Below are 22,665 nucleotides of genomic sequence, written 5' to 3'. Positions count from 1 at the left end.
ACCAAAAAAATCAAAACCAAAAACAGCCCATGTGTTTGTGTGTCTGAAAAGTGAATACATCCACATCCAACTTTCTAAATGATACACGGCAGGTGTTGATGGTCACCAACCAGTGGCCACTGTTGACAAAATACAAAGTCATCTGCAAACATGAACGAGTTTCTAGGAATACAAAAGTCAAGGGAATTTACTTCACATATTAAAGCTCTCAAGGGTGCTCATCAAAAATATATTTAGAGGTTTTCCTTTCAAGTTATTTTTGAAGATTTTTAAGTTGCAATACTTAAAAGCCTCTGGGAAAAGAAAGGATACAGGTATCTGGAAGATTTATACTAAATGATTTTCATGTCTTTTTGATAAAGTTAAATAAGGTCAGCCTTGAAGTAATGGCTTCCACTACTCTGAGGCTGTGGATGGAATCCACACCACCACCAGACAATTGAATAAACAGCAAGGCTGCACACACAGGACACAGGCAGTGAGCCAGCCTGACTAGTTGTCAGCTTCTGGGTCAGTTCTACCCAGTTCTGGCCAGGCCCCACTGGAGATGAAAACCTGCCCTTTAGAAGCCTTCAAACCCCACCTTTCAAAATCTAATCCTCTTCAACTGAGGCCCAAGTCCAAAAATCTACTGACATCTTAGCCCGCGTTAGGCCAGCTGTCCCCCAGCCTTTTTGGCACCAGGGATGGGTTTCATGGAAGACAATTTTTCTGGGGGGTGGTTTTGAATTGCAACTGTTCCACCTCAGGTCAGGCAGCGGATCCTCATAAGGAGCACCTCCGAGATCTCTCACAAGCAGTTTACGATAGGGTCCCAGCGCCTAGCAGAACACACAGCTAATGATAGGGTCACAACACCTAGGAGAACATGTGGCTTATGATAGGGCTCCAGCACCTAGGAGAACAGGCGGCTTAGGAGAGGGTCCCAGCACCTAGGAGAACAGGTATTAAATGAGTTGGCAAAGCCAAAATCCACCGGATCTACCACTCCAAAGCAAACATACACCACTGCCCAATATTGATGTGAGCCAAAAACAGGGAAGTCCTGAGGGCCCACACTGACCACAGCCTGACACCACTTCTGCAAGAACCAATCACGTGCCTAAAGATCACCCGTGATGACCCAGGAGAGCAGCTTTGAGCAGAGACAAAGGTGAAGGAGAGGCACATGGGCCAGGGTGCTGGGTGTGCCCGTCTTTGTGACCTCACTGAGATTGCTGACCTCTGGCCCTTGGTGTCCCTTCCTGTGGAGGTAGCAGCCCCCAAATCCCTGCCTCCCTTCAGCACTGACTGAGGCGGCCCTGAAGTCTCCCCAGGGCTGAGACTGTTTCTAAATCCTGTTAACTGCACACCCACATGAAAAACAAAAAACAAAATATCAAGTATGCAGACAGGAAAAGAAAAATACGTGAAACCTCCCTTATTCAACAGGCATTTAAAAAGTAACAGGAAAATTGTGATAGTCTTTAAACAACCACCAGCTATCACGTCCTCTTGAAATGTTTTAGCTAATCAGGAACATCTTTACCAAGCACTTGTGTGTTCAGGAAATCAGTTGACAGGTCCCAAATAACCTCGGAGCCTGCGACCTGACCCCCACTCACGCACATCACCTCTCCAGAGGAACGTGTCCTGGACACCTTTCAAATGGTGAGGAACAGGAACAAGGGTAGCTTTCCCTCAACACCACAAAACAAGCTCGACCCCGAGGAGCCCGGAGAACAGCGACGTTTGTTTAGATGCTTTCCCACTGTCCTTGTCAGAGCAAACATTCCCATCCCACACCGCCCAGTGTTTAACTCTCCCTGGGATACCAGCAGCCGTCAACCCTCAACAAGCTGGAAACAGAGGCCAAGCTGATAGGAGGCCTCTCTCCATTCCTTACTGAATTCGCTCAGGACACGGATGCTCCCAAACACATATGGCCCCGAGTATTCCACACCTGGGGAACATTCAAACAGCAGACTCTGCAAAGACGTTCCCCTAAAGAGAAACTCAGTTTCTAACTTCCCTTAGGGAAAAACAGGAGACCCAGAACTTTCCAGAAAATCAAGTGTGAGAGGAAGCCACTCACCTCTGGCACTTCCTAAACCTGCCTTCCCGCGGGTGCTCAGGGATGTCCCCGCGACAGCCCCGTCCACCCAGGACGGCAGCAGGGCTTAGGCAGCCAGCACCTGGGCAGCTGGCGAAGCAACCCCAGGGTGAAAACGCCATCCCAGGCACCACTTCCCGGAGCCCCTCAGCAAGAAAAACAGAGGTGGGACAGAACCGAGGGCTGACTCGAGGCTGGGGAGCCACAGACCCGCACAGCTCAATCATCGGACATGCTCTTCTGTGGACAGAGCCCAGGGAGAGGCCAGCACAGAGACCCTCGTGCCGGCTCCACAGGCCAGCGTCCTCCAGGGCTGCAAGTTTGTGATCACAGCTTCAGAATTTGGTTCCAGAATCTTCCGGAATCAAAGACGCACCAAACTGTAAAGCTGCCAGGACAGCAGGGCCCAGGAGCAGGCTCAGGGGAGGACCACTTAGAAACCCCACACACAGCATACACGTGTGCATGCTTACTCCACACATGCCACCGCTTCACCCAACAGTATACACGCAAACGCATGTATGTACTCCATACACACCCTCAAATACACTCACCAAATATGATGCGTGTACACACTCCACACACACCCTCAAATACATACGACACACATGAACATGCTCACTCCACCCACACCTGCTAAATACACTCAACCACACATGCACAAACGTGACACACGTGCACACTCATTCCGGACGTCACACCCCTCACCAAGTACACAGGTGCACACACCTCCAAGTTCAGAACCTGTAGACTCCACAAGCTTTGGTTTCCCCCACTGTTTCTCTCATCACATGAGATCCACACACAGGTGTCATTTACTGACATCTAACACCCGGGGAGGCCCTTAGACAGAACTGCAGTCACAAGTCGGCTTCATTCAGGCATTCATCACCAGCCTCCTGAAGCCACCTCCTGTCCCCAGGGGGAGCGGGGGCCGAGACCGGAGACGTCACTGGGCTTACAGATCCCCAGGCTGGCAACCCAGCGAAATGAGGAGGGCTGGGCCACGGCCCTGGAGGGAGACGGGTACTGGCTCAAGTATGCGGAACATGAGTCCTCATTTCCAGACAGTGTCACCTACGACAGCGTCAGGTGAAAGCCAGTGGTTTGGCATTCCTGGGATAGACAGTTCTGGAAATACAAGGGAAGCTTTTTACTCCTCCCCTCTGAACACATGAGGTCCATGGTCCCCTCACATCTAACACTGGGAATCCGAATCGGTGACTTCTTGTCCACCTGAGGACCACCCAAGAGGATCCACACACCTGCTACAACAGCAGCACCGCACCTGGTCTGCAGGGGAGCAAAGCAAATCCCACCTTTATGGCTAAAACTGGATTACCCTGACACTGGCAGCCTGCAGTGTGTGTATCGTCAAGCCCCCACATCTGTGCCACCTGCAAGAGGAACACAAGCCCTTAGTCCCAGGTTCTCAGGACGGCCTGTGAGGTAGATGCTGGCACCTTCCCATCTCCCAGGGGAGAGGAGAGAAGGCCACGGTCAGGGCTTGCATATCAGGAGGGTCGGGATTCAAACCCCATCTGCCTCACAAAGCAGCCCTTACCATTCAAGTGACTTCTATCATCAGCCTTAAAATGTACCACAGTTACCAGCAATTCTGAGTGCTGTTCCTTGGGACATCATAAGCAAACATTTTGTTAGAAAGGTTTTGCCAAATCTGCTTTCAAAATCCTATGGTATGAAATGACTAATGAAAATTTGAGCTATGAAATAAAGCACATAGTTAAATGAATCCCAAAATGACTATCGCGAAGGAAGTTTTAACTTGAAGTGAAAAATATCCTCCAAATGACATCAGCCAGAATTATCTTCAATCATTACTGATCCCATACGCTTCAGGAATTATACAGCATCATCTCAGATATGAACTTAAAACCATTAGCTGAATGCACATTTCAGCACAACCAAAGTTCTGCTATAATAAGCAGCACAGGCGTCTCTGGAGAGGATTTTAATTGGGACTACAAACGATGTGCACGATCGTGGTAAGAGGTTTCATGCTGGCTGTTCTCCAAGGTGCGACACAGAGAAACACCACTAACCTCAAAGACACCTGCTGCTTTGTAATGAGATGAGAGACGATGTGGACGGACTACTGTAAATATTCGAAAAGGAGAAACAATGCAAGGAAAGAATCGTATCAGTTACCCTTTACATTCTTAGAAAAAAACGATTTTTCTTTTGGGATGATTTTAAAAGAAAATGACATTTCTGGATTTTTTTTTTAACTTTTCTTTCTGAGACAGGGTCTTGGCTCTGTCGCCAAGATTGGAGTACAGTGGAGCAATAGCAGCTCACTGTAGCCTTAAGTGATCTTCCCACCTCAGCCTCCAGAGTACCAGGGACCACAGGCACGCACCACCACACTCAGCTAACTTCTGTTATACAGATGGGGTCTTGCTATGATGTCCAGGCGGGTCTTCAACCCCTTGGCCTCAAGTGATCCTCCTGTCTTGACCTCACAAAGATTTAGCCTAAGCGACCATGTCTTATCGGAAAACAGACATTAGAGCAAATGCATTTCTGTAAGATTTTCTACCTCTTTTCACTGGAGAAAAAGGTAACTTGCCTCCAAGGGTCGGAGACAAAGACGTTACTGCAGACAAGAGCGCTGTGCATCCCGGGAACCGCTACACCACGAGGCACGGCCGTGCACACTGGACGCAGGAGTAACAAACGAGGCTAGCACAGGCCGATGCTGGCCCTCTCCAGAAGCAGGCCTATCCTTCCTCCTCTCCTCAGCCCCCTCTCCCTTCAGGCCTCAGTGGCTGCTGACAGCGGAGAGGCCACAACTAGAGGAGGCTCTCAACTCCACCAGGGACAGGAGTCCCGGACGCTGGGGACTCAACTGCTGTCCTCCGCATCCACCTCCTTCTGGTCCAGCCTTCTCAGGAGCCAGGCGTGGCCACTTTGACCCTCTTTTCCCTTCTGTGGCTCCTACAAAAAACCAGTCAGAGAGCCCAGGCTGCCTCGCACTCCAGGGATACCTGGCACAGGCCCCCTCCATGTCCTTATCCAAGCTCCTGCGGCCAGAAGGGTCTTGCAATATTTCACTTTCCAGTTGACCATCCCCAGCCTGAAATCCAAAGTGCTCTAAAGAGCATTTCCTTCGAGTGTCATGAGGAAGCTCAGAATGTTTCAGGTTTTGGAGCATTTTGGAGTAGGGACTCTCAGCCTTAATTTGAACCTCTTCAAGGAAGCCACACACTGAAGCCCCTGATGTCCACCCTACAGAATCCCAGCACACCATCTGAAGTCCTCAACAACAGATTTTCTTTCTTCAAAAATAACCACAAGTCACAAACTCACACGCAATCACAGAAGGGGGTTGTGGACACCCACACAGATGATGAAATTTAACTGTCACATTTTTACCTAGGTAATTTAAAATCATTCCTCAAAACACACCTGTTTTACTGAGTTGCATTTTAAGGTGAACACACACAAATCATTTCAGGGAAACAAACGTCACTTTGGGCTGCGTGTGGTTTCTTGACTCCCGTGAATAACTCGGCGTTCACCCTCACTTCTGGATAAGGGAGACGATGCAAAGAAAACTGTTAAAACAAAGACATGAAAACAAGTTTAAGAAGGGTTTGAAAGGTTCCTCCTGTCCTCCTGGAGGGGAGACGAGGATGCCTGGAAAGCTCACGGGGGACAGGAGCACAGCCTCCTCGGTGTGTCATGGACGCTGCCTCACCAAGGGGAGAGGATGACGCCTGGAAGGCTCACAGGGGTGGGAGCACAGCCTCCTCAGTGCTTTTCTACACTCAGCAGCTTCAGAAATTCCTGCAGAAGCAGAACACATCATGAGAACTGAGACTGGAACACCCCAAAGAAAGGGATGAGGGGTCAAAAAAAGCATTCGATCATTACCAAGGAGCGCGGGCATGAAGCCGCTTCAAAGACCGTGTGAGAAGTCACTCATAGGCGTTTCAGAAAATAAGGGTAGTGCGAGATTGCTCGATCAGCTCAAACAGGCTGCCGTCCCTCAGGCCATGAAGTCCCTGAGATGAGCCTGTCACTGAGCAGAAGTCACTCGCATCTTTGCCAGAGAAAGTACTACAAGCTGACACATAACCTCATGAAACCTAGGCTTCAGCCGGTCAACAGTGAGTCTGACATGGTACATCCCTCCAGATAGTTAAAGACCCCAGGGGTTCATCAGACAACCTCGAAGGGCTGTGTCTGTCCAGCTCCTTTTCCAAGTTCTGGATGATTTTTCCTAATGCACTATAAGCAGCATGTTCCAATAGAGATATAATTAACTGGATGGGTGTCCTCTTAATTTTGAAATTAGAAACACACTTGGCCAGGCACGGTGGCTCATGCCTGTGATCTCAGTACTTTGGGTGGCTGAGACAGCTGGACTGCTTAAGTCCAGGAGTTAAAGTCCAGCCTGGGCAACATTGCAAAACTCCATCTCTACAAAAAATACAAAACTAAGTCAGGGATGGGGACACATGGAACATGTGCCTGTGGGTCCTGGCTACTCAGGAGACTGAGGCAGGAAGATCACTTGAGCCTGGGAGGTTGAGGCTGTAGTAAGCTGTGCTCACACCACTGCCTGGGCAACAAAAAGGTTTTTTTGCCTGTCTCAAAAAAACCAAAGAGAAAAAGAATTATATACCTGACTAGGCCAAAATAAAAGAGGCCTTCGCTGCCTACATAAAGGGCTTTCAGAATTCACTTCCATCCTTAGGAAAGGGGGCCAACACCAGGCTGTGTCCCTTAAGATGCCCTGTCTCATATGGGAAAAAAAATCAAGAGAAATCAAATAAAGGCCATAAAATACATCAGTTTCAACACTAAAATTTGATAGTATGCTTTAAATTGAAGATGAGTTAAGTCACATTTCCAAACCTCTGAAAGCACGGTTACTGGGAGGGAATGGTTTGCCACACACAAACGCAGCTCTGTAAAAGTGCCCAGGCTGGATGAAGGCTCAAACGTCAGTGCAAGGAGAAAGTCTGAACAAACTCTCTCCTGCCCTGCTGCTGTCCTCTTCCAAAACACACTGTTTATCTGTCAGTTTAGAACAAGGCCTAGGGAGGTGGGAGGCAGGCCTGGGAGGGTCACCTAGCATCCAAGCTCCTCATCCACACAACTGCACGAGGCTGAGCTGAGCAGTACACACAAACACAACTAATTCTCCCCAAAAAGAAGACGGAAGGCAGCACACTGCCATGCCAGGCACCCTGCAGATGAGAAGATTGAGGGGAGCCAGAGGTACCTTTAATCTTGCTTGCATGGTGGAGGGAGAGGAATAATGCCACTTACTTGAGTTTTGCACAATTCTTTCTAGCACTGAGTGGCAGAAAACAAAAATATAGATGCTTCCTCAGATAAATGTTTCTGAAAAACTGAACATAAATTACGTTCAGGAAATAGCATTATGAATGCCTCAAGTGCTTCTGTTTTCAATAATCCCAGAGTAATTCTATAAACCCGGGAATCAGTCTCACCCAACTCCAGGATCACAGCCCAGGTGACGTGGGCACACATATCCTGAAGCTCCAATACTCAACTAAAGTGGGGCGAGTGAAAATGATCCTGGGTATAATTTACACGGACACAGGAAGGTGGCTGAGCCCCAAACCCCTAAACCAGGAAGACCAGTGTCCTTCAGGGGCCTCACCTCTGTCCTTTCGCAGCCTCTGGGAACCACCACTCTGCTCTCTACTGACACAAACGCCCCTCCCAAGGTACAACACCAGGAAGATCATCATTCAAAACTGAGGAACGTGGCAGAACAAAGCTGTCAGGAGATTTTAATCACCAACACCACTTGTTACATGACCCAAAGATGATTAAAATCCCAGGCCCTTCAAGACTGAATGCTATCTATACTTAAATGCATTTCATCACCATATTGGGGGGTTATTCCTTTGTTTTGCTGCAAATATATCCAACTGCTGTAAAAGGAAAAGGCAATTTGTTAACGAAGCTTCTTGGAGTGTCTCAACAGGCCTCGAGGTAGGATAAAAGGCAGGACTTCCTGGCAGAAACGCTCAGCTCTGAGGTCAGGTGGAGTTCTTGAGCACCAACCAAGGCAAAATAAGGTCGAAGACCACACCACACTTTCCTCAATCACATCTTCATTCCACCTTTCCTTCTATTTCTCACGACTTCACTGGGAGAAATTGTGCTAAAAGAAAATGGAAACACAGACATACATAGGAGACCCTACAGATGCTGAGAATGGGTGCAGCCATCACAGTCCGAATGTCCTTTCAGGGCCATCTGACCTGGCTGGGATCCAAGTATCCGAGGGCAGGATTGTATGTCAGACCCGTGAAGCCAAGATTACAGCCACTGAACGGCAGTTTTCCATCCCACGGAAACCGGCCTTGGTAGGGGCTTCCTCGGGGACCACCGACCTCAAGCCACCACCCGTCAACTACTTCAACTAACCTACATCATGGCAGAGGCCTCCCTAGGCAGACCAGCCCTGCCCAAGTCCTACTTCATGGCAAACCCTCCAGACAAACGTCCTTGGCCTCTTCCGGGAGGCTGTGCTCGGAAGGTGCCCTCATTTACTTCTGTGGCTCTGAGACATTTAACTAGAGCCCAACACATTTCTTCCTGTTCACATAGTATTGAGTTAAAAGATTTTTATGAGTAAACTTTCACTGGGAAAAATACCATTTCAGGAGCCCCAGTGACCACAATGAAAATGTTTTTACCTTCCCTTACGTGACATCGGCAACGCCAGGTCCAGGAAACGTTCTGGATCTCAGATAATGGCAAATCCACTCATAGTAAGTCTTGGTCTTGTTTCACAAGCTATCAAATGCTGCCCAGAAGCAGGAAAAACCCCACAACGTGGCAGGGAGGGGCGACCAGCGTGAGTTCTAAGGCCAGACCACCCGGGTCTGCTGACAGCGTGGTGAGGGGCAAACAGTGCAGGGTCTAAGGCCAGACCGCCCGAGTCCCGCTGATAGTGTGGCTTCAGGAGTTTCCTAAACCCTCTGCTCTCCAAGTTTCATGTCAGAAAAATGCAGTGATAACCGTGTCCACCTCGTTTAAATATGTATATATATACACACACATATATATATACTCCAAACCTACAGCCCTATAAAGGTCATTAATCCTAGTTATCATCAAGGCATTGAGCGATCAATAATGAGCCATCCCCCTGGCTGCTGACCTGCCTCAGCCCCACCCTCCGGAAACCCCGCATCCACACCAGCCACACAGGATGAGGCCAGGGAAGGAGCAGGACTGTGTCTTGGGAACTTAAACTCTGGAAGCTGAGTTAAATCAGTGCCGCTCAAATCTTGTCACCAACTATCTTGTTAAATTGGGAGATTCCATCTCTGGGGATCTTGAAGGAACCTGAGGTTCTACATTGAGTGAGATGAGCACTCGTGCTGCAATGAGATGGCAGGGAAAGCAACCGAATCTGGGGTCGCAGCTGCCTGAGGCTTGGGTCCCACCGGGAAAGTGGCACCAGGGCCCTCAGGACTGTGGCGGAGGTCCCAGGAGGCAAGTCCCGGGGCAGAGACTCATGGACCCAAAGATTGCTCCAGGGCCAGGAGGGGCTGCTGCGCTGACAGCCACGAGGCAGGCAGCCTTCGAGCTCCTCCAGCTGCCATCCTGCAGGCAGGGAGGACAGTGCCCAGACCACCCTGGGGCTCCCCCCAGCCTGCCAGGCTGGTACTCTTACTCCAGCCACTGACAAGAGTCCCCATGTTGCAAGCTAGGTTGAAACAGTGCCTCAGGCCTCGGGGCACATGCACCCCCCTGCAGGGCCGGGATGGCTATTCCCACACATCCCCAACTCACAGCAAAACTTAAAAATGAAAGTTGGAAGATACAGCCAGGAAACCAATGCTCAAGAAGCAACTCCAGGGTGACTCTTCCTAGAGCTATTGCTATTGAACATCTTTAAAAACATTTCCAGGGTGACTTCCTAGAGCAATTGCTGTTGAAAATCTTTAAAATTCTTCATTTCAAAATTAGCTTTTATTACACTGTCTTCCCTATTCTACCAAGACTCTAGAAAACAAAACCATTACAATTTCCAATTCTATCTTATAGCAAGTTAGAAATACACGTTTCCTCAAAGGATTCTACATGTTTCCTTGGCAATATCCTTTCCACGCCTCGTACTACTGCCCACAACAGAGAAGGCTTTTCCAACTCAACCCAACCCAACCCAACCCAACCCAACCCAACCCAACCCAACCCAAGGGCCCTGAGACAGGCCCCTAACGAATTGTCTACAAACTCTTGAAACAGGCTTGCCCTGACAAATCATCTGCAAACTCCATCTTCCATTAAAAACAGTACCGAAAATGAGCATATTACCACTTTTTAAAAATTACTGTAAAGTGGACAGTGTTCAGTTCTGTGAATTTCGGCACAAATATTCCCATAATCATCATCACACAAGCAGAACAGTCCAACAGCCCCAAACCCACTCACGGGGCCTCATAAGCATACCCTCCCATTCTCAGCAACCACCCTCTCCGTGTCCTCCCATGACTCCGGTCTATCTTTTGCGAGCGTTGTGGCAAAACACTCGCAAAATCACAATTTCCTGGGCATCGTGCTTGGAGGTGCACCCAGGGTGTCCTGTGATCAACAGCCAGGCCTCGGGGCTGCTGGGTATTTATTATTCCACATATGGCTGTGGCACATTGTAACTTGTTTTGGACAACTATAGACAGCGCTATTAACATCTGGGCACAGTTTTTCTTAAACATCAGATTCTGTTTCTCTAGGGTAAATACCCAGGATTGGGGTCACTGGGACCCACGTTTGTGTGAGTTCAGTTTTGTAAGAAACCGCCAAGCTGTCTGCACCGTGCTGAACCCCAGCATCGCACAGGAGTCCCGACTGCCTGTCCTCACCAGCACCTGGGGCTGTCGGAAGACCTTAGTCAGGCGCTCCAGCAGGGGTGTGAACAAATTCACTGCGGCTTCGGTGCACATCTCGGTGCAACCAGTCATGCTGAAGGTCATTTCAGATGCTTTCGGGCCATCCTCCCGTCCTTCTCAGCGAAGCATCTGTTCAGGTCTCTTCCGCTTTTAAGTCAGGTGGTTTGTTCTCTGTCATGAGCCGTGGGAGTCCTGTGCATTCTGGATACGAGTCCTTTGCCGGCTGCATGGTTCGTGGACATCTTCTCCCCATCTATCGAAAATGTGTCTCTTCAATTCCCTAGGGGTGTCTTTTATATTAGAAGTTTAATTTTGATGAGTCTTACCTACTTGTTTTCTTCCTTGATTATGGATCATGGTATGGCTAAGAGCTCTCACCCTAGGTCTCCACAATTTCCCTTTCTTCTGCAGGTTTTGTAGTTTGGTATTTTACATTCAGGGCTATGACCCACCTTAATTTTCATACAGAAATTACTCCCTGTTTTCACTCTTTTGCATACGGCTGTCCCATAATTCCAGCACCATTTGTTGAAAAGACTCAAATTCCACTGAACTGCTTTTGCGTCTTTGGATCTGTTCTTGACTCCACTCTGTCAGCTGACCCGTGTGTGTGCATCCTCAGCATAATTTATGACTTTAGTGGCTGTCTCTGTGAAAAAAAGTAACTCTGTCTGGAAGCAAAAACTACATTAGAAGTGCTCTAAATAAGATTCTTCCTGTTGTCAGGAGAGCAAAGCCACTGCCCTAAGCAGAGGTGAGGCCTCAACAGCTCCCAGGCACAACCTTAACAAACAATGGGGAAGGGAATTCATTTCAAGGGCCACAACGTGAGACCAGCATAGCCATGAAAACTGCAATAATTTCACAACAGAATGAAATTCATAAAGAATTGCTCAGAAGCGTGTGATAAGTTACATAAATCACTGTTCCTTAAATTCTGACGGTTGACTAGAACAGAAATAGCTTCACGGTACAGTTCAAACAGGAGAAAGGTAGGTAGGGGTGGTTTCCACACCACACAGGGCCTGCAGGAAAGGGACACTCTTCCTCTAAACGGGAGATCCCGGGAGTGATGTGATAAGCCATGGTGAGAGGCACAGAACTGTGCAAGCCGGAGTCGCGGCCTTTGCCCCACCACGGAACCTGTGTCCATAAACGACGAGGCTCAAATGTCAGGCCGGGGCAACCGAGGCAGTTATCAGGGGACAAGAAAACGAGCGCATGGTGGAGGCAAAGGTCTGAAATCGCGCGGCAACTTCGAGTCAAGTGGGACAAACTGACTCAAAATACAGGTTTCAAAAACCACCACAGAGAGCTGCTCCTCGGCTCTGGAAAGGCTAAGTGACTAATGCCCACACTGAGCATCTGCTCCCAGAGACGACCCTGGTGACCTAAGGCCCAGCTGCTCCGAACCCGCGCCGAACCTCAGTGAGGAACTTTGTTGGTATCTTACAGCACATTGACATGTTCCCTTAAAATCTGGTATTTCATCAACAATGCAGGCGCCAGCTTGGACTCATACACATTTCGATTAAACAAGATAATTTACACCCTGACCGTGCCAGGTAAGAGGTTTACTACAATCTTTAAACAGAGCCAGAGGCTACAGTCTGCTCCTACACAACACCATGTCTCTACAAGTTCCATGGGTTTTTACTTTCCATGTCTTCACTTGCCTAGTGCTAGAAAGCAGATAAAAACAGAAGGAACCCAGAAACACTACTGAATGAGACTCAAATATCTTGCAGTCATCATCGAGATGAGATGTTTATTAAACAGAAATGTTCTCCCCTGTAGAAAGCAGCACACACCAACACGCACCGATAACTGTCGCCAGCATTCCAGATCATCTTCCCTTCCATGGCCACAGTGCAGGGCAATGGACCACGCACACCTGCAGACCCACGGAAAGCGGGGTGACACGGCCGATTCTTGTAGCGAGCAGACCAGGGTGCACTCAAAGTGCATCTCTTTCCAGAGGGCCACCACGCAAAGTTACACATTTATTCCACGAGTTAATGGCACTGCACCAAACATTTCTGTAAGATTATCTTAGCAAGCTTTTCCTTCTGCCTAAAATGTCCTGACACAAACTGAAAAAGCTCATGCCCCCTTGGAATGCGCCCCACTCCTAGAGACCCGGACCCAAGGGAAATCTGACCTGAAAATGGGCAAACCCTCTCTTTGCAGAGGGACAGGGACTCGGGGCCACAACTTGACCTCAGAGCAACACAAGTGCAGACACAGCACCCCAGGACACCCTCTCCACCCAAATTCAAGGAGGAAAACCAACGCCCCGCCCCCTTGCGGAAACCCCCGGCTGCTGGAGCAGACGCCTGCCGGCGTGTGCAGCCTCTCCCGTCCCACGTTCCGGGCTCAGCACCTGTGCCTCAGCCCTGGCACTGCTCGCCACACCCACAGGTGTGCCAGGAGGGGCAGGTCCTAAGGTCTCCACTGCACCAAAGCCTGCAAGGCAAAGGGGCAGCTCCCTCCAGCAGGAGTCCAGAAGCACACACTGCACCAGTGTCAAGGCGTGAGAATTCTCCCCTCGGTCTCCGAATCTCCAGTCTGTTGCCCGCCATGGTCTTCTGCCAACGACGAGGCCCAAGCTGGGCGGCACATTTGGTTCTCACCATTTCCCTTGTCAAATCAATACTGCAAACATATCCAATTCATCCTGTCACTAAAAATGAAATAATCCGCCATCTCCATCACAGATGATGCAATCAGGTTTTCATTACCGGGTTTTTGTTTTGTTTAGTTTTTTGGTTTTTTTCTATTTTGAGATGGAGTTTCTGCTCTGTCGCCCAGGGTGGAGTGCAGTGGTGCGATCTTGGCTCCCTGCAACCTCTGCCTCCCGGGTACAAGTGATTCTCCTGCCTCAGCCTCCCAAGTAGCTGGGATTACAGGTGCCTGCCACCATGCCCGGCTAATTTTCATCTTTTCAGTACAGACGGGGTTTCACCATGTTCACCAGTCTGGTCTCGAACTCCTAACCTCAGGGGATCCACCTGCCTCCTTCTCTCAAAGTGCTGGAATTACAGGCATAAGCCACCACTCCCGACCATTACTGGTGTAATTTCTAAGCCACTCTCTCACACCCACTCCCTTTTTTTTTTTTTTTTTTTTAAGAACCAGCTTTATGCCTATATTTTTTCCAAGAGAACCAGTTACCCCATTTCAAGTACAAATAAGACATGGTGTTTAAAAACCAAAAATGCCCATTTGCACAGAAGTCTCCAAATACCCAGTCGATTTAAGCCTTGAGAATAAGATCAAGCTGTTGGCTGAATACAACTTCCCTTTCCATCTGTCTGCCTGTGAGTTAGACACAAGGATGAAGCCACGAGCTAGGGACATAAAGGCAGGAACCAAGGTAGCGGAGACTCCAAATAAAAGCTGGAAGACCAACACAAATGCACCACACCCTGCACACCCTCCTCTCCTTCCTCTTCAGAATTTCCAGAGGATGAAACAGGGACCTTTCTCAGACGTCCCACGATGCAGGCGGCCAGAGGGGAAGGCGGCGGCAGCCTGAATGAGGCGACCGGGAAATCACAATCCACAAACAGAAATTCTCCATGTGCTTTACATCCTCTGTCTCTGAAGAACTATGCCAGGCTAACAGTCGCTAGAAAACCGCATTCAAGTGTCATTTCCCATTTCAAGCAAAGAAAACAGTGACGGGGCATGAGGGAAAAACATAGCCATGTGTTCTGGGCTATTAAATAAGGTTTTTTCTGTTATAAACGTATAATTTTACATTCTCAGATTTCTGTATAATTGATATGCTTCCTAATTAGCAGACATAGTAATAAAAAGTGAATTCCAAGTGTAAGATCGGAGGAACCGTTCACATGGCTTCAGGTTCTGCTACTGTGTTTCAACTTAAGAAAATGGTTCTGTGTGTTGGTAACAAGGCCTGAGAGTCTGTGTGAGAGTCAGTGTGGCTGTAATCAGGGTTCGTGTTGGTTCCCTAGCAGAGGATGTTACACTGTTACATTATCTTCTACAAAAAATCCTGAAAAAAATGAAGGCTGAATAGACATACACACCCTCCCAAAATAATCCAAATGTCCACCGATATGAAAAACAGATGAATTACGGCTTCCATCGTGGAATATTCTTCAGCAGTGAAAACAAACTATAGCCACAGGTGCCAACTAGGATAAAGACAACCTTTTAAACACGCTTAAAGTGAACTGACTAGGCCGAATTCCTTGATTACAGGCATCTGCTCCAAAAGGGTACTGTTATTAATCCTGTGATGTAGAATGATAGTTAGCAACCCTGTTTCGGGGCACATCTAGAAAAAAGCAAAATAATGACTACACAATTTTAAATTCTTTGTAAATTATAACTATTACTATGAAAATTCTAAAAATGTGAAAATCTTCCCAACTGTTATTGGACACGCTTCAAAATAAATACCCTGGCATTGCTTGCCACACCCACAGTTGTGCCAAAATAAATGAAAATATAGCCCAAGGTAGTAGAATTGAAACCTGAAGATGTACGAGCCGTCCCTGTCTCGCTATCTATACATCGGGTAGAAATTTAAGAGCAGGTAGTGACACTGCAATGCAAGGCTCAAACCAACTGGGTATTTGGAAACTTCTATGCAAAGTGGCATTTTCGGTTTTTAAACACGGTGTTATTTGTACTTCAAACAGGTAACTTTTTGATTCCCTTGGAAAAAATATACCCATAAACCTGGTCTAAAAAAAAAAAAATACGGGAGTGGGTATGAGAGAGAGTAGCTTAGAAATTTTAAAAGTATCAGCAGGGAGCAGTGGCTCATGCCTGTCATCCCAGCACTTTGAGAGGCAGGCCCAAGGGGCCTTTGAGGACACCGGTCTCCTCTGCTGCCTGCCTGCTGGACTGACCCCCCAGGACATTCACTGGGTTTCCACCCCTGTCTCATTCAACATCCCAAGGGTGGTCTTCATCCTCGTCTGGGGCTTAGCTCTGCCCCAATTTCCTAAATCTCTGCCTTCAGAGCCTGAAAACACCCACGCCCAGGGTCACCCTAAGTCCACGTTTACCCCAGAGAGTCCCAATTTTATGTTTTCCAGGCATCGCCTTAGTGATAATTTATCCTGTAAATTCCAACTGCCTTCACACCTCACCCCTGCTGTCTCCCAGCAGAACCCACTCAGATGCACATGCCCCAGACCCACACCCAGGTCTGTACATGCTGCCCTGCTCTACCCATGTGGGGACCACCTCTCTTTCTTGAGGAATCAGCTGGCGATCATCTCCTTGTGGAGGGCTGCCCTGACTTCCAACTCTCTCCAGCAAAGGCAGAAGCCGTCCTCGGTAACTTCCTCAAAACTCAGGCCAAGTATGAAGATGGCGCAGATGCTAGCTGTGCCTGGGATGCCATGGGCAGGGTCCCCAGATGCTCTGCACATGGCCCGGGGCACCGCCTGAACACAGCAAGTGCTGAAGAAATAAAACTGACATGCGATGACCTCTGATAGGGCCTCCTTCACCATCCACATCTGTCTCCCCTCTGGACAGTAAAATCCACAAGACACGGAGGGCTTGTCTCACTCATCTTCAAACTCCCAGGGTCACCCTGGCAGGTAAAGGGGACTCAAATGTCTTCTGAAGGAAGCAGCTGGTTAGCTGCCAAGTTGAAGGGCCTCTGAAATTCAGAGCTCTGCAAAGGAGTCCAGCACACTTTATTATGAATGACTCCAACCACGGCAGAAGTGGCCGTGGAACCAGTGCTAACCAATTCAGGGTTTGTTCACTGTTTCTCAGTTCATTATCACAACGCATTCTCACAGAGCAGCTGCGCACAGATCCTCAGACATCTACACAGAGTGGGACGATGGCGCCAAGTCACGTCAACGTCCTGTTGCAGACTGGGAGACAGCAGTCAGACACGGACCCAGGCAGAGCACAGACCTCGCGTTAAATCGGCTCCGTGTAAACAGCACTCCCTGCCAGGCCCTTTCCTATCTGCACAGCTTCTACAAATTCAACTCTCGCACCTGACACCTAAGAATACTGCACACCCCCATGTGAATCCCCTACTCACCTCCCAAAATGACCCGCCATGGCCGAGTACAAAAAATTTCAACATAAGGGAACTGGAGGGCATGTGGGGCTTTCTCGAGTCCCTGCTGCCTCCTGATGGGAGGGCCCAATGCTTCACACCACTAGTGAAGGGCGGGTCTCTTTGGCCCCCCGGCTTTGACCTGGAGCTTAAATCAGCATTAACTAATTTCACTTTCCAGGACCGACTTCAAAGGCCTGTAAAGCCAGAGAAGGGAGAGGAGATGGAATACGCCCTCACCTCAGATCTGCTGCAAGCACACACTTCTCAGATGCGTCCCAAGGTGCACAGCATGTCCGATGCCTGTTTCACATCCACCGACCTGCAGGTCTTCTATGTGGCATCAGCCTCCTGGGCACTGGGAACAAGAGGTATAATGGCAAGTCCCTTCTGCAGCAAAGCTGAGGCAAAGGGACCCAACACATTGGAACTGACCTTTTTCTGACAGTATCAAAACAGAAGGAAAATACTGTACAGTCAACTCCCCCTCACGCAGGTTTATTTACCTGTGACTCAGAGGCCATGACAGAGAACTTCAGGTTCTTACCGATTCCTATTTTCCCCATCCAGGAAGCCTTTGTTTTTAATATCGTACGAACTTGCCATTTTGTAGGCCAAAAACAGCAAATATTGGCAGTTTCCTACAGTTCAACTGAATAAAATATGATCATGGCCTTTTGTGAAACCATGAAGAAAAGGTGGATATCTCAATATGTGTTTCCAGACTGGCTTTGTTCCTGAAGCGGTAACTCTGTTCACTCAGGATATTAGACACTGAAGAATAAACATCAATATCCCACCAAGAAAACAAAAGGAATGAAATAATTTTGCATCCACCTTGGAACCTTTTTAGGACAAGGCAGGACACAAACTTCTAAAAAGCTGCAATTGTCCCTCTGTATACACAGGGACATGGATTCCAGAACATGCCCCGAGTTTACCCAAATCTACGTATCCACAGGACCCCACGGCCACCCTATGGAACCACATGTAGGAAACGTCGGCCCTCCACAAAGCCAGGTTTTTTCAATAAGGGTTTGGTTGGAAAAAAAATTAACATAAGTGATCCTTCGAAGCTCAAAACCCATGTTGTTCAGGGTCAACTGCATTTATTACTTGTGTCATATCTGAGGCCTGAAAGCCATCATTCTCGATACCTTAATGTGATGGTTAACAAACTAACTGTTCCGATTAGAAAGAGGAAAAAGCTTATTTTTAAGCTGACAATGAGAGTGGATGCGGCTACGGTGAACGGAGAACAGACCTAAGCCAGCACCAAGGCTGGGGTGACTGCCTGTGCTCAGACCCACCAGGGCCTGTTCTTCCATCTCCCTCTGCTGAAAGGGATAACCTCCTTCTCCCCCACGACTAAAGGGCCTTTTTAAAATATTCACATGAGAAGTGCTATGAAAAGCTGAAAGGTCACAGATAACATTTTTAAAAATAAATATTAACGTAAGCATTTAATTTTCGTATAAGGAGTAAGGAAAGGATCCAGTTTCAGCTTTCTACTTATGGCTAGCCAATTTTCCCAGCACCATTTATTAAATAGGGAATCCTTTCCCCATTTCTTGTTTCTCTCAGGTTTGTCAAAGATCAGATGGCTGTAGATGTGTGGTATTATTTCTGAGGACTCTGTTCTGTTCCATTGGTCTATATCTCTGTTTTGGTACCAGTACCCTGGTGTTTTGGTTACTGTAGCCTTGTAGTAGAGTTTGAAGTCAGGTAGCGTGATGTCTCCAGCTTTGTTCTTTTGACTTAGGATTGTCTTGGAGATGCGGGCTCTTTTTTGGTTCCATATGAACTTTAAAGCAGTTTTTTCATACGAAAATTAATTCAAGATGGATTAGAGACTTAAATGTTAGACCTAATACCATAAAAATCCTAGAGGAAAACCTAGGTAGTACCATTCAGGACATAGGCATGGGCAAAGATTTCATGTCTAAAACACCAAAAGCAACAGCAGCAAAAGCCAAAATTGACAAATGGGATCTCATTAAACTAAAGAGCTTCTGCACAGCAAAAGAAACTACCATCAGAGTGAACAGGCAACCTACAGAGTGGGAGAAAATTTTTGCAATCTACTCATCTGACAAAGGGCTAATATCCAGAACCTACAAAGAACTCAAACAAATTTACAAGAAAAAAACAAACAACCCCATCAAAAAGTGGGCAAAGGATATGAACAGACATTTCTCAAAAGAAGACATTCATACAGCCAACAGACACATGAAAAAATGCTCATCATCACTGGCCATCAGAGAAATGCAAATCAAAACCACAATGAGATACCATCTCACACCAGTTAGAATGGCGATCATTAAAAAGTCAGGAAACAACAGGTGCTGGAGAGGATGTGGAGAAATAGGAACACTTTTACACTGTTGGTGGGATTGTAAACTAGTTCAACCATTATGGAAAACAGTATGGCGATACCTCAAGGATCTAGAACTAGGTGTACCATATGACCCAGCCATCCCATTACTGGGTATATACCCAAAGGATTATAAATTATGCTGCTATAAAGACACATGCACACGTATGTTTATTGCGGCACTATTCACAATAGCAAAGACTTGGAATCAACCCAAATGTCCATCAGTGACAGACTGGATTAAGAAAATGTGGTACATATACACCATGGAATACTATGCAGCCATCAAAAAGGATGAGTTTGTGTCCTTTGTGGGGACATGGATGCAGCTGGAAACCATCCTTCTTAGCAAACTATCACAAGAAGAGAAAACCAAACACCGCATGTTCTCACTCATAGGTGGGAACTGAACAATGAGATCACTTGGACTCGGGAAGGGGAACATCACACACCGGGGCCTATCATGGGGAGGGGGGAGGGGGGAGGGATTGCATTGGGAGTTATACCTGATGTAAATGACGAGTTGATGGGTGCTGACGAGTTGATGGGTGCAGCACACCAACAAGGCACAAGTATACATATGTAACAAACCTGCACGTTATGCACATGTACCCTAGAACTTAAAGTATAATAATAATAAATTAAAAAAAAAAAACACGTAAGCATTTAACAAGCCCATTACGATTTAAAGGAAAAAAAAAAAAAACGGTATTAAGTTCCTGGGTGCAGGGGCTCATGGCCGTAATCCCAGCACTTTGGGTGGCCGAGGTGGGTGCATCACCTGAGGTCAAGAGTTTAAGACCAGCCTGGCCAACATGGTGAAACCCCTTCTCTAACGAAAATACGAAAATTAGCCAGGCATGGTGGCGGAAGCCTGTAGCCCCAGTTACTTGGGAGGCTGAGGGAGGAGAATCACTTGAACCCGGGAGGGAGAGTTTGCAATGAGCCAAGATCATGCCATTGCACGTCAGCCTGGGCGTTGAGTGTGAAACTCCATCCCAAAAAGAAAAAAAAATATAAAGTTTTCCTTCCAATGAACCTATCATTCAGCCACCGAGGTATCCTATAGCTACTTATTCAGCCATGAGATACACCACAGGCGATATAGGCGAACAGGACACAGTTCTTCCCTGAAAGAAGGCTGCACCCTCAACAGAAGGGAGGCACATACTCCGAATGGAATCGGCATAGGGAACAGATGCTGCTGCAGGTGAAACTGGCTGCACAGAGCACCCACTCAAGTGTCTGAGAAACAAGGAGCCGTTGGTGCCATCACCTTCCATACTTGAGCTGGGGCAGTGGGGAGCCTGTCATCACCAAGGACAAAAAGCCCCAGAACCACACAACGAGCTTACAAACTCACCGAGGCGATGACTGAGCAATGTGTGTGGAGTGATGCGAACACGCAGATGTCAGGGCCACGCGCGGCGTTGGTTTTGTGCATCAACCTGAGCGTGCCCGGGGTGCCCAGATGGCTGGTTCTGCATTATTTCTGTGTGAGATGCATGTTTGCCTCTGGACTGAGTGGAGACCCATCCTCGCCGGTGTGGGGGGCACCACCCTATCCCCCCAGGGCCCGAGTAAAACAGCAAGGCGGGGAAAACTGGGTTCACTCCACCTGTCTGGCTGATGGGCCAGTGACATCCGTCTTCTGCAGCCCGTGCTTCTGGGTCTCAGCTCCTCAGACCCCGGTGGGATCTGCACCCTCCGCTTCTCAAGTCTTCAAGCCACACCCTCCCAGGACTCTAGCTTGCAGCCTGTGGGTCCTGGGGCTTCTTGGACTCTGTAGCCCCTGCAGCAAGCCTCGCCCTGGAGACACACGCACACCCGGCTGGCTGTCTCTCTGGAAGCCCTGACTAAAAGCCGCCCCTAAAAGTGGTCTTCAGAATTTTTTTCTAGCCCTAAGATCCCAGCGCCCCTCCTACAATTCTAGGCGGAAAGGTGAATGGAGACCAATGGACAGAGGTGTGTGCGAGGACACGCCAGGCAGCAGCACTGGGCAGGAGGGCACTAACGCTCACTAAGCAAAGAATCAATGTTGCTTGCCACAAAAATGAGAGCAGTAAAGATTTCTTCAAACAGAAATGAGTTGGTATCATGATTTGCTCTTAATACATAAGAAAGCATAAAAGTAGGCCTATTAACAATTACATAAGTCTTTAGAGGCCCTTGAACTACTTCTGCCCCGAGTCCTTCCCTTGCTATTGATGGAAATATGGGAGAAACCAGGAGGTCTGAGCGTGGACCTGGCCGGGCTCCCAGGGGCCGAGGAAAGCACCCATCTGTCCAGTCTTCCCTCCACCCCGCGGGGTTCCCTCTTACCCAGACTCTTGGGCTGACGCGGCTCATGCACTCAACAGCGCCATCATTAAACGTTTAGCTTCGCATCACGAGGGCCTCCTCTGGCCTCTTCTGACCACTCCTGAACCTCCAGTCAGCATTAGTCTGCAGGACACGCGTGGACAAAGTTGATGGATCACGGCCTCCAACGAGGAAGGTGCCAGGCAAGGAGTCGGAGAGCCGGGGATGGAGCAGCCCTCACCCAGGGAGGCGAAGGCCAACAGCGGCCACCACCGAGGACCTCCCTTCCCACCCTGAGGGCAGCTCACCCAGGGAAGCGAAGGCTGACGCCGGCCACCACTGAGGGCCTCGAGGGCTCTCCCCACCCCGAATGCGGCTGCGATCACATTTTCCCATCGCACCAAGAGACCCCTGTATTGAGCACAAACCTTTCCAACCTTCGAATCAATAAGGAATCACAACACAGACATTCCCTCAATCCAAATGGCCAGCCCACAAAACAGACATGCAATCATACACATTTCCTGTGGGAAAATCAGTCAGTCTCTGGGGCCTCGCGCCAGGGGTGGGGGAGCATCATGGGGAGACGCCCCAGCCCCAGCCTGGCTCCTCCCTCTATAGCTCCTTTTCCCTCCTCTTCCCCCCGCCCCTTCCCACCCCCCTTCTAGCCTCAGAGGCTCCTTCCTCAAATTCTTTCCCCTTGATGAAGTCATTCATGCCCAAAATACAAGGCAAAGTCATGGGGGCTCAAGAGAAAATCCATACCGTGGCTCGCGTTTTAGATTCTCATAAGTTTGAGAATAACCAAGCAAGAATCTTTGGCATCTGAATGGTCTGAAGGATTCTGAGCTCAATGTCCTGCACTGGCCCGGAGTGGATCATGGGTGTCTCGGACATCTTCACAACTCTACACCAGTTATTT

The 22,665-nt window shown here is 48.4% G+C and overlaps 1 long non-coding RNA gene across 1 annotated transcript in view; it reads right to left on the bottom strand.

The window, feature by feature from the left end:
- Nucleotides 1-13,911: 13,911 nt before the first annotated feature.
- LOC139361544 (uncharacterized) overlaps nt 13,912-22,665 on the bottom strand; it is a 31,201-nt gene continuing 22,447 nt past the window's right edge. The window contains exons 2-3 of the long non-coding RNA XR_011619104.1: nt 17,309-17,426; nt 13,912-16,582 (exon numbers count right to left, since the gene is read on the bottom strand). This is a non-coding gene — a long non-coding RNA (uncharacterized lncRNA). The remainder of the gene's footprint in view (nt 16,583-17,308; nt 17,427-22,665) is intronic.

The sequence above is a fragment of the Macaca nemestrina genome, unplaced genomic scaffold (assembly GCF_043159975.1).
Source record: "Macaca nemestrina isolate mMacNem1 unplaced genomic scaffold, mMacNem.hap1 Scaffold_59, whole genome shotgun sequence".
Lineage (NCBI taxonomy): Eukaryota > Metazoa > Chordata > Mammalia > Primates > Cercopithecidae > Macaca > Macaca nemestrina.
The sequence above is the reverse complement of the archived record's forward strand: the minus strand, read 5'-3'. Positions and strand labels throughout refer to the sequence as shown.